The sequence below is a fragment of the Acomys minous genome (assembly GCF_964271855.1).
Source record: "Acomys minous genome assembly, chromosome: 3".
Classification (NCBI taxonomy): Eukaryota; Metazoa; Chordata; class Mammalia; order Rodentia; family Muridae; genus Acomys; species Acomys minous.
The window spans coordinates 99,788,857-99,803,326 of record NC_140485.1 but is presented as its reverse complement, the minus strand read 5'-3'; the positions used below and the strand labels follow the sequence as shown (position 1 = coordinate 99,803,326).

The window sequence follows — 14,470 nt, the reverse complement described above, 5'->3', positions numbered from 1 at the left end:
GGTATAGCAGATCACCTCCAGGCCAAGGCATGACGCTAAGGATTCATCAACACTTCTAGACCCTGACATTAGCAAGGCCAGCTAAGAAGAGTGTCAGTAAATCCCGCACTGGACAGTTTCTTCAGCATAATACAAGCTGGACCCATTCTAGACTCAAGGCTCGATGCTTGTCTGAGCTAGAGGGAAAAAACGGTCTCCACGTGTAGGGAAGCGATGGGGGAAGAGTGGCCAGCCTGGTGTTCGGACAGGACTTCCATCTGGTAGAGTAAAGTAGGAGCTAAAAATCTAACACCAACTCAGTCCTTATTCTTCACCTATTATTATGCCCCCACCCCAACATATATGATTTTTAATGCTGAGCAAGCCAAGATAAGATAAGCAGTCACTTTGAACTTGCACTTATTTCCCTTTTTTACCTGACATTAAAAAAAAATGACCTATTTGTGAGGTACCATATCATACTTCAAAACTTATATACTAACTTAAAAAATAAACAGTTATTTTCCAAAGATTGTGCCAAATATCTTTAAGGAATGATGCGATAGTAACCAAATACTGGAAATGATTTAAATATTCAAATGCAGCGGTCAGTTTAAAAACTGTATAACCATGCCATGACCATATGGCTATGTTAAATTATTTATAAATATTCCCTTCACAGTGTCATAGTTTACTTCAGTTGTCCGCTTGCCACAAATCTAGGGTCACCTGGAACGAGGGAACCTGAGCTGAAGAATCGCTTTAATCTGATTGACTTGCGGACATGTCTGTGAGGCATTTTCTTCATTAATAATTGGTGTAAGAGGGCCCAGCTATGGGACAGAGTGTGTGGGCTGTGGGATCGGGTGACTGCGGGCAACGTCAACCTGGGGCGGGTGGCTCTGAGTTGCGTGAGAAAGGAGGTAAACTTGAGCCTGGGAGCAAAGTGAGCAGTGCTTCTCTTTTCCTTTCTGCTTCAAGCTCCTGCCTGGAGCTCCTGCTGCAGCTTCCCTCAGTGACCGACCACACCCCATAAGCTAAAATCAATCCTCTCTTCCGCTTGTTGCTTTTGGTCACTGTGTTTCTCACAGCAACAGAAATAAGACTAGAACAACATGGTACTAAATTAAAAAAAATAAAGGAATAAGTTACTGGTGCTGGATTTTTCGTAATAATGAAATTTCATTATCTACAGAGGAAAATGTTCGAAAGGGTTCAAAAAGCATGACCAAGGGTATGGCCACTGGTTTTTGCTAGATACGTAGGTTTCTTCTTTCTGTCTCTCTTTCTTCTTTTTTCTTTTCCATTTGAATCTTTCTTCTTTTTAATAGTATTTTTATTTATTCTTTATAAATTTCATGAACGTATACATTTTATTTTTTGAGTGTCCTCCATGCCCCACCAAACCCTACCCCCATCCCCCCCAATATGTCCTCTTTTTAACTCCAAGCCCTTTATTTAAAAAAAAAAATTACAGAATCCCGCTGTACTGCTGGTGTGCAAATGTACTGGGCCATCACGGGAGAATAGGCAACCTCCCAGTGACCAGCTAGAAAGACCATCGACTTTTCCCTCTCCAGCAAGTATCAAGATTTTAAAAGAACTCATAGACACTAAAGTCTTCCTTGAAGCACCAAGTCACAAGAAAGGACTCCATGGGACATTGTTTCAGAAACCCTAAGAAATGGAGCTGTGCTCTGGTGTGGGCTGTGGGATAGAGTGAGCATTACTGAGACTCCTCTCATAGAACTTGCAGTTCTGACTACACCCAAACAGCTTAGAACATTCCTTCCTGCTACATAAACTGCAGTCAGAGCAGCAAGACAAAAATAATAGGAGTAGTTTTGCTTCAGGAAATCCCACTTACTTTCAGGTGAATAAATTTCAGTTTATAAGCTTGAAGTACATTAGGCTTTGAGCACTTTTTTTTTCTTCCTTTTAAATCTACATTAATATTTGGCTCTGTGCTCACGGGGAAATAATTCAGAACCAAAGGTGCAATTTTTCTTCCTGAATGCTAAAATCAATTTGCTCCTCTGGCTTATAATAAATGGTAAGTTTTATTCCCAGCAGCCAAAATTCCTCCAATTATGGGTGTACATTTCTAAGATCCAGGGAAAAGTGTGTACCACCTCCCTTCTTACTCCTTAGAATTCCAGTTCTGAAGAAAAAGAACAAAATACTCTTAACAACAGAGACCTAATACCCTGAGCTCTAAGTCTATAAACCCACTGATTATATTTTAGAGCTGCTTTTGTTAGGTTTCTCTGAATATCCCTGTTCAAAAATTTGCTTGAGATGAAATTTATAGTTTGCATTTAACTTGCTAGTAATATTCTCAGAATATGTCAGGTAAATCATTAATGTCCCATGGTTTCTAAAACCAATTGAACTTAAAATGACCAAATTGCGATTACATGGAAGTATATTCTGAGCCAAAATTCCATTGTCTGAAACACACACACACACACACACACACACACACACACACACACACTCGCACATACATACTCACACACACATACACACTCATACACACATACACACACTCACACATTCATACTCACACACACAAACACACACATACAAACACTCACACACATACACACTCACATACACATACAAACACTCACACACACACATACTCATACACACATACACACCCACACATACACACGCACACACACATACACACACCCTTTTTAAAGAATATAAAATATCATCATGTAACTTAGAGATAAGCATGAACAACATCAAGGTTTGCTCCAACTTATGGGAGTTTGATGAAAATCCGAGTTGTCATTTACACATGCCTTAGCTTTCTGGGATTTAGAATGTTATCTCTGTAGTTAAACTTAAGATCCTTGCCTCTGTGAAGGAATCTTGTAAGAATGGAAAGAAAGCATGTGAAGGCCCTGTCATCCTGTCATGTTACTACAAATAAATTCTTCATACATGTCAGATGGGAGTTTATTTGCTTTTGTTTAATCTACTCCCCACACTGTGAACTCCCAACATTTTACTACAAAACTTGTCAGTAGCTAACATACATTTGTTGAGTGAATTAGTGAAACAGTGTAGTTTTCTGCTTGGATTGGCATTCTCAGGGTCTTCTGTGAGTTTATGATAATATAACTTATCCCATCCCTCAATCTTTTGTTAATGCACCCTAAAACATTTTTATAACCAATGATTTCTATTTTGGTTGCTATTTAATCTCCCAGGTTGTTCCTGATGTTCTAACATTAAGCAGTTCTTCCTTATTGAGCCAACTTAACCCTATTTTATAGATCCCGTCACAGCCTCCAGTCTCCAAAAGATCACACAGTAGCATCTGAAAGAAGAGGCACGTTATTTTCTGGCCAAACCAAGGATTTATCATATTCCACAGCCTCTGGCATCCATCAGGTGGGTAATGTCTCCTGATGGTCCTTCCAGACTGGCTGTGAGTGCTAGAAAAGCATTTTTTTTCCCACTGATACATTCCACAAGGCTGCCTCCCACAAATCTTCCTCTTCACTGCATCTTCAAGGATGCTCTGCATGCAATTTCCCCTGTTAAGCCTGTGGCCATCCATTCCCTGTCTGCCTCTTTATATACTTTGCCCTTCCCTTCTTTTTTTGATTTCGGTGTATGTACATATTGATGCGGGTACGTGTGCACATGTGTGTGTGTGAAGGACAGAGGAGGGTGGCAGGTGTCTTCTCTATCACTCCCTACCTTCTCTGGTAAGACAAGAGATCTCACTGAACCCGAGCCCATTGATTCAGCTAGGCTGCATAACCAATGGTCTTCCAGGGACCCGCCTATCCTCCACTGCCTCTGGGTTACAACAGCTGTTCAGCTCGTATTTGGCTGCTGGAGATGTGAACTCAGGGCCTTGTGTTTACATAGCAAGCACTTGACTGGCAGCTATCTCCTGAGTCTGAAGGCCCCTTCCCTAATGCATGTGCTTTCTCGTGGGATATCAAAAATAGAACTCAGGGCCGTGTGCATGCTAGACAAGCCTCTTCCACTGTGTCACATCTCCAGCCAGTGCGCTGGCTCACTCCATGCCTGCTTTCAGAGGGAATGGGAAATACTCTCCCACCATCTGTTTTAAGACGAACCAGAAATAGCTCATGCAAAGGTTCATGCCAGAGTCAGAGTTTTCTACCATCTCGCTTCTCTCCTATATGTGAGGTGACTTAAAACCTTGATGTTATGCTAATGATATTGTTCTCAAGCTCAAAAAGAAAACAAACAACAACAACAAACAGCTTACTTAATATATTAGCCATAGACTCCTGATCAGAACACTGGAAACCAGTAGCTAAAATAATAAGTAAAGTTCCTACCCCCTTTTAAATTGCTTTTCCTTTGTATATTGTTTTGTTGCTGTTTGTTTGTTTGTTTGGGGTGTTTTTTTTAATTAATTTATTTATTCACTTTACATGCTGGCTACAGCCCCCCTCTCCTTCAAGTAACACCTTCCCTCCCATACCCCCTTCCTCTATTCCTCAGAAAAGGGGATCCCCTCCTACCCAACCACCCCAGCTCATCAAGTCACATCAGGACTAAATTTGTCCCCTTCCCCTGCGGCCTGGCAAGGCAGTGCCATCAGGGTTAAGTGACCAAAAAGCAGGCAACAGAGTCATGTCAGTGACAGCCCTGGCTCCCCTTACTAGAGGATTCACATGAAGACTGAGCTGCCCATTGGCTGCATCCATGTGGAGGACCTAGGTCCACTCGCTGCATGGTCCTTGGTCAGTGCTTCAGACTCCATGGCCCCCTATGGATTCTGGCTTGCTGGTTCTGTTGGTCTTCTTGTGGAGTGCCTGCCACTTCCAGATTCTTCTATCCTCCCCCCACACGCACACTTTTCTACTAGACTCCCTGTGTTTCACCCGATGTTAGTCTGTGAGTCTCAGCTTCTGTGGTGTTTTGTTTTGTTTTTTTAATTCAATGAACTCTGACCCTTGAGAAATGCAGGAGCCTTTGAGAGGCACCGGTCTTCTAGAAAGAACAGGACACTTCTAAGATAAACCACATGTCTGCCTCTCGCTTGCTTTTTTCCTACATGACTTCAGTCCAGCATGGCATTCCTCTGAAATTTGTGCCTCTAGGTAACCTGCCTGGTGACAGGCTAATCCGGTCATAATGTGGGCAGCCCCTCACTAAAGGAATAAAGGAGGCCTCCTCTCCCAGAAAGGGCTTTCTGAATGCTAATAGCATCATTAGGCTCCTCTGTGACCCGAGGCAAATCACTTAATTGCTAGCTGTCTTTCTTTTCTGGTCCAACAATAATATTAATATATTCCCCTAGTTTCTTGCAAGGCATAATATGCAGAACTGATTGCATAGGCATTTCCAGGATATGGCGCACAGTAGAGGCATTCGATGCTGCCCAATGTATCTATATTGCATTTAGTCCTACCCTTAGAGCTAACTATGTATGTAAAGCAAGAAACTTGTGAATTGGGGAGCAGCTACTTAGTGAAGCGATGACTATTCCTAAAACCCCAACCAGCGAGGGTCAACCATTCCTGGTTTGATTACATCAAAGCAGCCACTTGATACACTAGCATTCACTCTTTCTTTATACATTTTTTTCCTAGTTTCCATTTTGCTAAATTAGCCGAGGAGATAAAATAGTGACTAAAGCTTTTGTGGTTGGCATCACATCTCTTGGAAAGTATTAGACTGAGGGATTGGTAATTAATAACTCTGACACTTTGAGCTTAGTGCCTATTTGCCCTTACTAGCATATTTAACAATATATTTGTTTAGCATTTAACTGTTTAAAAGTCAACAAAAGAACACAACAGCAGATAAAGGTACTGGCTGCACAGACCTGATGACCCAGGTTTGATCCCTGGAAGCCATAGCAGAGCAAGCAAAACAACTCCTGAGAGTTGCCCTCTGACCTCCGCACACCTGCCATGGCTATGTGTCCACAGACCATACACACAGAATAATAAATATGAACTAAAATTTAATAAGACAAGAGAGCTTTCCTGTTACATGTCATCTTATCTGAGCCTTTTGTGACTTTATAAGGAAGACTAATAATTTAGAGGAGACAGGGACAAATGACACCATGATGTTGTCCAGAGCTATCCCACTACAGCATGACAAACTCACACTCACCTTTTCTGATCTTATGTGAAGTAATATTTCATTCTGCTGTTCCAGGCCACCTCTGCATTTTCCAATAGAACCAGATGACACTCAGGTGTAAACCGTGTGAGGTGGGGACAGGTAAAAGTAGCAAAGGAAGTATGATTATAAAAGAGCTCTCATATGAAGCTGATTTCAAATTTATTTTGTTTAGAACTAGAAAAAAAATGGTTCCTTCAAGATTAGTTTAGGTGTTCTGATAACTAAAATCATTTCCTCTCATCAGTTATTCCCCACAAATTACTTGAGCTAGGTGTTCTTAATTCCCAGTTAATTGATGCCTTGATATCCAGATGATATTAGCCAACCACTCAGCTCCGTCTGCCTCTCCCCAAAACAGTGGGAATAAGAAAGCATGGTTTTCATTCATTCATTTTGCATGCACTTTCCATCTTTCATAGAGAAGCTTTCACCCACTAGATGGAAGAGGAGGGCAAGTAGGTAAATAGGTCCTTTAATGATACATACAGGAAGTGCTAAAATATAAAACACACAGCATCAAACCCAGAATGAAAGGCAGCCATGAAGGTGACATGAACCATTACCATTAAGAAAAGGTAGTTATGCCAGAAGGGGAAATGGGGTGTTGGTGATTAAGATCCTACTCCAACAGCTCTGGATACTGAGTGGATGGGAAAAAAGCTGGGATGTTGGGGGAATGCACAAAGCAAACAGGGACTCAGCCCTGTAAGAGCCCTGTGCCCTCCTGTGAAAGTTTTGCTTAATGATGGAGCTGCTGTCTAACCTAGAAACACCTTAGGAACTGACAGGACTTGAGGACCTGGCATTTTGGCTGTCTGATAAAGAAGTATTTGAGAAGACTGTTAAAAATCAAAGCAAGAAAATATGGGTGGTGAAAAGATCAGATTAGGAGTTGTTTTCATCTTTGCTGTATTATGCTCAGCCTGACCAGGGCAAGCTAGAGCTCGGGGCTGTCATTTTCTTAACTGAAAATTTTCTTCTCTCATCCACTGTTTCCTATTTCCTCAGCCATTTTTTTCTTCTTTACTAAGTAAATTCTCTTACCTTTGGAATGTGTGCTGAGATGCTCAAAATACTTTTTTTTTTTAAAGATAAGCTCATTCCTTTTGAGAGCCAAATATTCATCATGATATCAGCGTTTGGACACTTCCCTTTGAGACTCCCAAATATTGGTGCTCATTTGATTTTCTTCTGAGACTCCTAAAGCTCTTTTCTCTGTCTCTGGGTGAAAATAAAGATGCCCTAAATTCCTCTTGCTAAACGCTTTAAGCTTCAAGTTTGGCTTTTCTTTCTATTGCAGTCTGAAGGATAAAGCCACACGCACAAAGAACGTTGTTTTATTATATTCTTCACTTTCAAAAGACAAAGGCTCTTTCTTAATGAGACATGTAGGGGCCACATACAATGAGAAGTTCAGCACACACAAGATCATATATCAACTTGACCTCACTCACCTTCTCTGCACTAAATGATGAACTGCTAGAAATAGCCCTTGGATCAGGTCACGGACACTAAAATACTCAGCCTTTGCTGTGGAGCACTATTCAAGCCTGCCTGTCATTTACCACCTGCAGGCACCGGGGCTGCTTCTGTGCTTAACAGAACTTCAAACCAAAAATAGAACTTCCTTTTTTGAAAGAGATCAATTTCTGGCTCCGTTTAGCGTCTTTGGACTTGTGAAATAATACAAATAAGATCACAGCATGGCACAACGTGGTGCCGTGTGTGTGTGTGTGTGTGTGTGTGTGTGTGTGTGTGTGTGTGTGTGCGCGCGCGCGCGCGCGCGCATATGTAGAAGGATTGTGCCTTAAGGGCAAGTTTGGGGCTTGGATTACAATGTGACATTCTGCCTTACTTCACCATCCTTAAGTCACTACAATGACAGGACAGACAAAGGACACTGCCCTTCTCTTTCTCAGAAAGCTAGCCCACGCTGATGGAGATTTGTCTAGCTTATAAGAGAAGGAAAGCAGTGTGATCCACCAAGATCTTCGAAGCCTCCAGATTCATGGGACATATACTTGCTGTGGAGACTTACTCTCAAACGTTAATTAAAGTCATTGTTCCTGGTCTTGAATATATATATATATATATATATATATATATATATATATATATATATATATATATCAGACTGTTTTTGAGTCTACTCTGGAAATAATCAAAATCAATGAAAAGTTTAACCTTGGGACATGAATACACGAACCATCAATCATGCTACTGCACATGTGCTACTTCATGCCTTTTTCAGGTGAGAGAGGGATGTTTAAGAGCACTTTAAAAAAAAATTCAATATATCCTAGTACCAAGACTGAGGGTCTTAGGTTGTGAATGGATAATGACCAAAAGTCCCATTTGACATGGCATGTTTATGTTTGGTATTTGTACAGACACTGTAGCTCACTGAAGAGACAATACTGAGCCTTTTGCATTGACAAAGCCTGCAGTGACAATAGCAAAGAGCAATTTACAGAACTACACAATGGCTTCTGTCTCTACATACCCACCTAATAAAAAAAAAAAAAGAGTGTGTTTTCACGAGGCCAAGTCCAAATTGAAGAGGCAAATAAGACCTTCCATTCAAAGGTTGTGTTTCAACTGCAGCTTTTTCTTTAATCATTTTTTGTCACCTCAATAATATCTATTGCTTCATTTGTGTATTATACAACTAACTCAGTCATGAAAGGAAATATCACAACATGAATATTGTATCAATCAGGAAAAGATGTGTCTAACAACAAAATAGACCAGCTACTTTCACATAATCAGGTCTCACATAGCAGTTTCCTGGAAATATATGGCTTTAATGCCAAGGGCATAGTGAAGCCTGCAGCATTCCGCCAGCAACCTTGCCACGGGAGATCACTTTATTATGAGGTCCTGCTGGATCTTCAGCAGTCAAGACTCTGTGGAAAAGCTCTCGGAGTTCATGCTATTACCATGTACCATTGAGGAAACTTCAGTAACGTTCTCCATAAATCAGAGTGAGACTGATTATTCCCCTTGCTCTCTGCCAGCACTTTAAAAAAAAATCACAGTGTGATGAATAAGGTAGAGAATGAGTGAGTTGTAATACGCAGAGGAAAGGTAACTCCAGTAAGACAAGAAACATTCACAACTTCTTAGAAAGCCCATCAGCAAATCAAACTAGTAATAGAGAACCTGCTACACGCTCAGTTGTAATGGTGACAAAGAACTAAGTAGAGTTGATTCACCACTGAGATTATTCTATTTCAGTCTGAGCAACCAATTGCATGCATGTGCACCAAGTGCAGCGAAAGCACACAGCCTTTAACCACAGGACAAAGCGTGAACACAGGTGCCCTCGGCAGGAAGCAAGCCACCCCTCTGGAGCACTTACTGCCATCATTGGTCCTGTCATAGATTCAGTTAGGAACCAAACAAGCATGGGTGTTGCAGGTGCCTGGCCTGATTTCCAAGAACACAACTCCCAATGCCTCCTAGTGCCACACTACTGCCAAGGACAAGAAAATGACCACCTAAACAGGGCATCAGTCCTTCCCACAACCTGTCTCAACCATGGAGTGGAGACTTCCCTGTACACTAAGAGAAGTGAAGGTCATTGCTGTCAACGTGATTGGATTAAAAATCGCCCATATTAGTAAAGGATACCAATGGGTGTGTGAGAGCTCGTTTCCGGATTCTAGATGAAGAAGGATGTTTAGGGTTTGAGTACATTACCAGAGGTGGAGAAGACTGTGGTAGGTGGGCCTGGTTGAGGGAAACCTCACTGCTGTTGTCTTAGAACTGGGCACACATCCTGCCCTGATTCCTTCTTTTTGTGTTCACTCTTCTTTCCACTGGTCACGTGGTAATAACATCCTCTTACAGACATTCCTACGGCCATGAGGTTCTCACTACTTTCTTTTTTTGTGATATTTCCCAAAAAACATGAAAAAAAAATGTCTATTTACCTCAGATAAGAAACTGATGAGAGACCAAAGAAACAATCCCACTCAATCGAACTTTCTTAAAGTTTTTTTTATATATATAAAAAATGCTTGTTTCTCAGTTTCTCTCTTACACCAGCTATCACACAAATAATTGAGACTTTATTATATTAGTTTAACAACAAGCTTCAAATCACAAGAAATGAGCAGTTACTGCCCTATTCTTAACCCTCTAAGCTAATTTGGCTTCCTTCCAACTTACACCCCAGAGATACTTGCACTTTGTAGCTTTCCTGCTCCAGATCCTCTCATGGCTCCTGGACCTCTCCCACAGCTCAATCCCCTACTTCCTTCTCTAACTCCTCCTCCCCTGGCTGGCAGGAAGTTCAGCCCTATTCCCTCGTCTTCTCAGAGATTGGCTGTAAGCTGCTTTGTTGGCATATCAGAGAACAATTGGGGAACAGTGTTTATGCAACATTGAGACAGGAGAGTCTCAGAACAAGGATTGCAACCACATATGGGGAATACATAAATCAGCATTTAAACTACACAGTAATCTTATGCCTCCATAACTTGGTGAACTGAAGAATTTATTGAAGTTATGTATAGGAGTATGGGTGACTTACAGAAAACTCTACCACCCAAAAGCCCACAAAAGCCTGAGTGATGGCTTTTGAAAGCTGCATCCCTGGATTCCTCTGTCCAGCTTGCAGACAGCTCCATTGACCTCTGCCCCAGCAATTGTTTACTGCTTGCATGGACTTTGAAGGGGGTTCTCATGAAGTTTCTAACTGTCAGAGCTCACTGATTCTTGCAACTTTTCTGAGCCTTGCCAGTTTCAACAGCTTTCTGAGTTTTGTACAACTCCTCCCTGCCTCCAAGAGGAAATGTTTCTATTCAGAGGAAATAGCCACATAACACTTACCATGGACCCAGAGTCAAAGTTGGCTGTAATAGGATAAAGAATCTAAAAACACGAGATAAAATAAATCTTTCCTCCTTTTAGGCTGTTTATACCAGGATCTCTATTACAGCAACAGGAATCTGGCTTAAACAGAGAAGAATAGTAATAAAAAATAATTTAAACTGTATGCTGATATGTGTTCTGGAAGGATAAGCATAAAGTAAATAGATGGATGGGTGGATGAGTGAGAAATAGAAACTCGATACTGGTAGATGTCATGAATAGCTTTTAGGAGTAAAATAATAGAATAACTAGGTTTGTTGGTGATGACTTCAGGCTTGCTTAGTGGCCAAGGAAGCCTTCAGAGGAAAGATGACACTTTAGTTGAAATGTGTATGAGGAAAAGAGATATCCAAACATGCACACAGAGGGAGGACCTTAGAGTCAGAGGGTTTGAATGAGAAGGGACACCATAAGCTCATATATTTTAATGTTTCCCCCAGAACACTTGGTTCCGAGCTATTGGAACCGGTTAGAAAGGATTAGGGGTGTGGCCTTGTTGGAGGAGGTGTGTCACTGGAGGAAGGCTTTGAGGTTCAAAAATCCAGACCAAGTCCAGTTTTATTTTTTTCTTCCTTCTGCCTGCACATCAGAATGTAAGCTCTCAGCTACTGTTCCAGTGCCATGCCCGCCTGCTGCCATGCTCCCCACCATGATGGTCATGTGCTCACTCTTTGAAGCTATAAACAAGCCCCCAAGTAAACAATAAGTTGCTTTGGTCATGGTATTTCATTATAGCAATAAAATAGTAACGAAAACAATAGATAACTCTTATCTTTACCTTAGAAAACAGATTATGAAGCCTTCAGAATAACAGAACCTCCCAGCAGAAAGTTTCTCACACACACAAACACCCAGGTGAGAGATGCAGAACTGAGCTAAGCTGAGGTAATCTGATCTACAGAGGACAGAGGATGTTGGGGTCAGGCAGGGCTCACCGTGGCATGAAGACAGATACCTGTGTATTTGAAGGTGGCGTGTGAAAGGAATAGTAGAAATGACACATCAACAAATGCTTCCCGAGCTACTGAGTAAATACTGCCATTTATGGGAGCTCCTGGGAAGTACTAACTAGGAGGGGTACATTTTAAGGTGGGTGGAGGGTACTGGCTTTTCATTGGCTCATAAATCATTCTTCACTAGAAAGTGTGAAAAATTGAGCAAATATGTAGCACAAAAGTAAACAAGGGTCATATCAGGAATATGTTACATTCCCTATTGATTTTTTTTTTCCTGTGAAGTAACCAGCACCACCCTAGAGTAAATTGTGGAAATGCAGGGCTAGATATTTAAGCAAGGAAGCTGTGCAATAATCATCTTGAGGAAGGGAGAAATTGGATTTACGGAGACATGTGATAAGATTTCTGAAAGTGTAGTCATCTTGAAGTGAGGCCAATCAGCATGGTTGTATGTCCTTTCAACAATAAGCTCTGTGAGTTCTCGAGTGGCGTAAGGAGATAACTGAGTTTACCAATGGGCAGTGATGTCTTGTCTGGCCTTAGTATGAGAGGATGCACTTAGCCCTGATGCAACTTGATGTGCCAGGGTAGGCTGGTATCCATGGGGGGTGGGGCAGGGCTCCGTTTCTCTGAGGAAAAGGAGATGAGGGGTATGAGAGTAGGACTGGGAGGAGAGGAAGGAGGGTGATGCGATCAGGATGTAAAATGATTAAATAAATTAATGAAAAAAATTTAAAGTAAATAAGTACTTTTTGTAAAATGAAGAAAAAGACGTTTCTGGAGTGGAAACATTGGACTTGGTGAGAAAGGAAAAGGAAGTCAGGGCCACAGACAGATTTTTTTTAAAATGGTTGTTCAGAGTACTAAACAGCAGTTTAACATTTAAGAGTGCTTATTGCTTGTGCAAAGAACTCAAATGTGATGGAGATTGATTTACATTCAGAATTTTAGACACACCAAGATAGGAAATATGTTTTTTTCAAGGCTGTCAAATACAAATAGCCAAAACACAAAGAATGAAACATTTATATAATTCCTGATTGTGTCATGGGTCTTCTTGCTATAGGTGAGCTATTGTATATATGTATAATAATAGAAATGTATAGGAAAAAATAAAAATGTTTAATGAATAAAAATGAAAAAATAACAACAACAAAGAGCCCAGATTTCCAGCACTCACATAGTGGCTAACAATGTACTAACTCCAGTTCCAAAGGATCTAATGCTTTTCTTCTGGCCTCCATGGACTATGGCACTATTGTAGTTTACACACACACACACACACACACACACACACACACACACACACACACACAAAATATGTGATTTTTCAGAGTTATGGTGGTTGTTGGAGGCAGAAAGGTTCATGGGTTTTCAAACTAAGACTCTGACATTAGGAAGAAGGCTCGGTACTGAAGCACTTATCGTGCAGGCCTAAGGAGCAGAGTCTGAATCTGTGGAACCCATGTGAACGAAGGCCAGTAGGTTGCCTTACCTGTAATCTAAGCACTTAGGAGATAGAGACAGTGTGTCCAGAGAAAGCTGGCTGGCTAGATTACCCAAGCCAGCAAGTTGTGGGGTCAAGTGAGAGACCCTGACTCAAAATAAAGTGAAGGGCAATTGAGGAAGAAAGGCAGCTGACATCAATCTCTGGTGTATTCATACACATACACATATTCACATACCATCATGTGCCACAGATACCATACATACATACATGCGTGAACATGCGTGCCCACACACCTATAATTGGTCCCAAAGTTACAGTGAATTAGTAAAGGTCTAGTGTACTTAATTTTAAGAAAATAAGTGTAGATGATCAGTTCTGGATCACAAACCATGTGTGAAATAGGATTTGGCTCCTGGCTCTGTCTTGGGGGATGCTCTCTTCCAGCCCAGCCTGGACGGTGTCAGGGGAAGGCTATGGATGGAGAGAGAGGGAAGCTGGTGCTGGAGGAGCTGGACGGGAGCCAGAAGACAGATATCCCCCGTGGGAACAGGCCACTCCACTAGCCAACCAATAAATGACTTAAAAATTATGTGTAAATGACCTTACTAAGGTCTGCCACAGTTATTTAGAATGTCCTTATAATACCTGGGGAACATTGTCGATCTAATTTGCTAAGTATGTTTCCCTTACGAACCTGAAGTTGTTTCGTGCTTTATTTTCCAATATAAATACGGGTCAGCTCCTTGCAGTGCCCATTGAGAGATTTCTCTTTGGTGTCCTGTACCCAGAAAGCACTGGATCTGTTCTGCTCTATCAGTAGCATTACAGAACTGTCTGAGAGGCGCATTGCTTCCATGCCACACTACTGAAACATTATTACTTTCTTCCAGGCCCATGCATATCCTCTTTTCAAAGTCAGTACAAAATTAGCGTTTACTAAAAACAAGCAGCCAGTTCTCCGTGTTCTCTGTAATTTGGGGTGATGAACTTATTGAGTCAATAGAGAATCAGCAAAATGATATTTTATGTTTACCTTCAATTATGAAGTGAATGTAATTACAGCTAT

The 14,470-nt window shown here is 41.3% G+C and overlaps 1 protein-coding gene across 5 annotated transcripts in view; it reads left to right on the top strand.

Moving 5' to 3' along the window:
* The window catches only part of HS3ST5 (heparan sulfate-glucosamine 3-sulfotransferase 5), a 273,269-nt gene that overhangs the window by 210,940 nt on the left and 47,859 nt on the right, over window positions 1-14,470 (top strand). Inside the window, exons 4-5 of one of the 5 annotated variants that reach the window (XM_084774655.1) lie at window positions 11,782-11,883; window positions 14,295-14,318. The exons of the other annotated variants lie outside the window; for them this stretch is intronic. The gene's annotated coding sequence lies outside the window, so the exon portion shown is untranslated. The remainder of the gene's footprint in view (window positions 1-11,781; window positions 11,884-14,294; window positions 14,319-14,470) is intronic. 5 annotated transcript variants of the gene reach the window in all.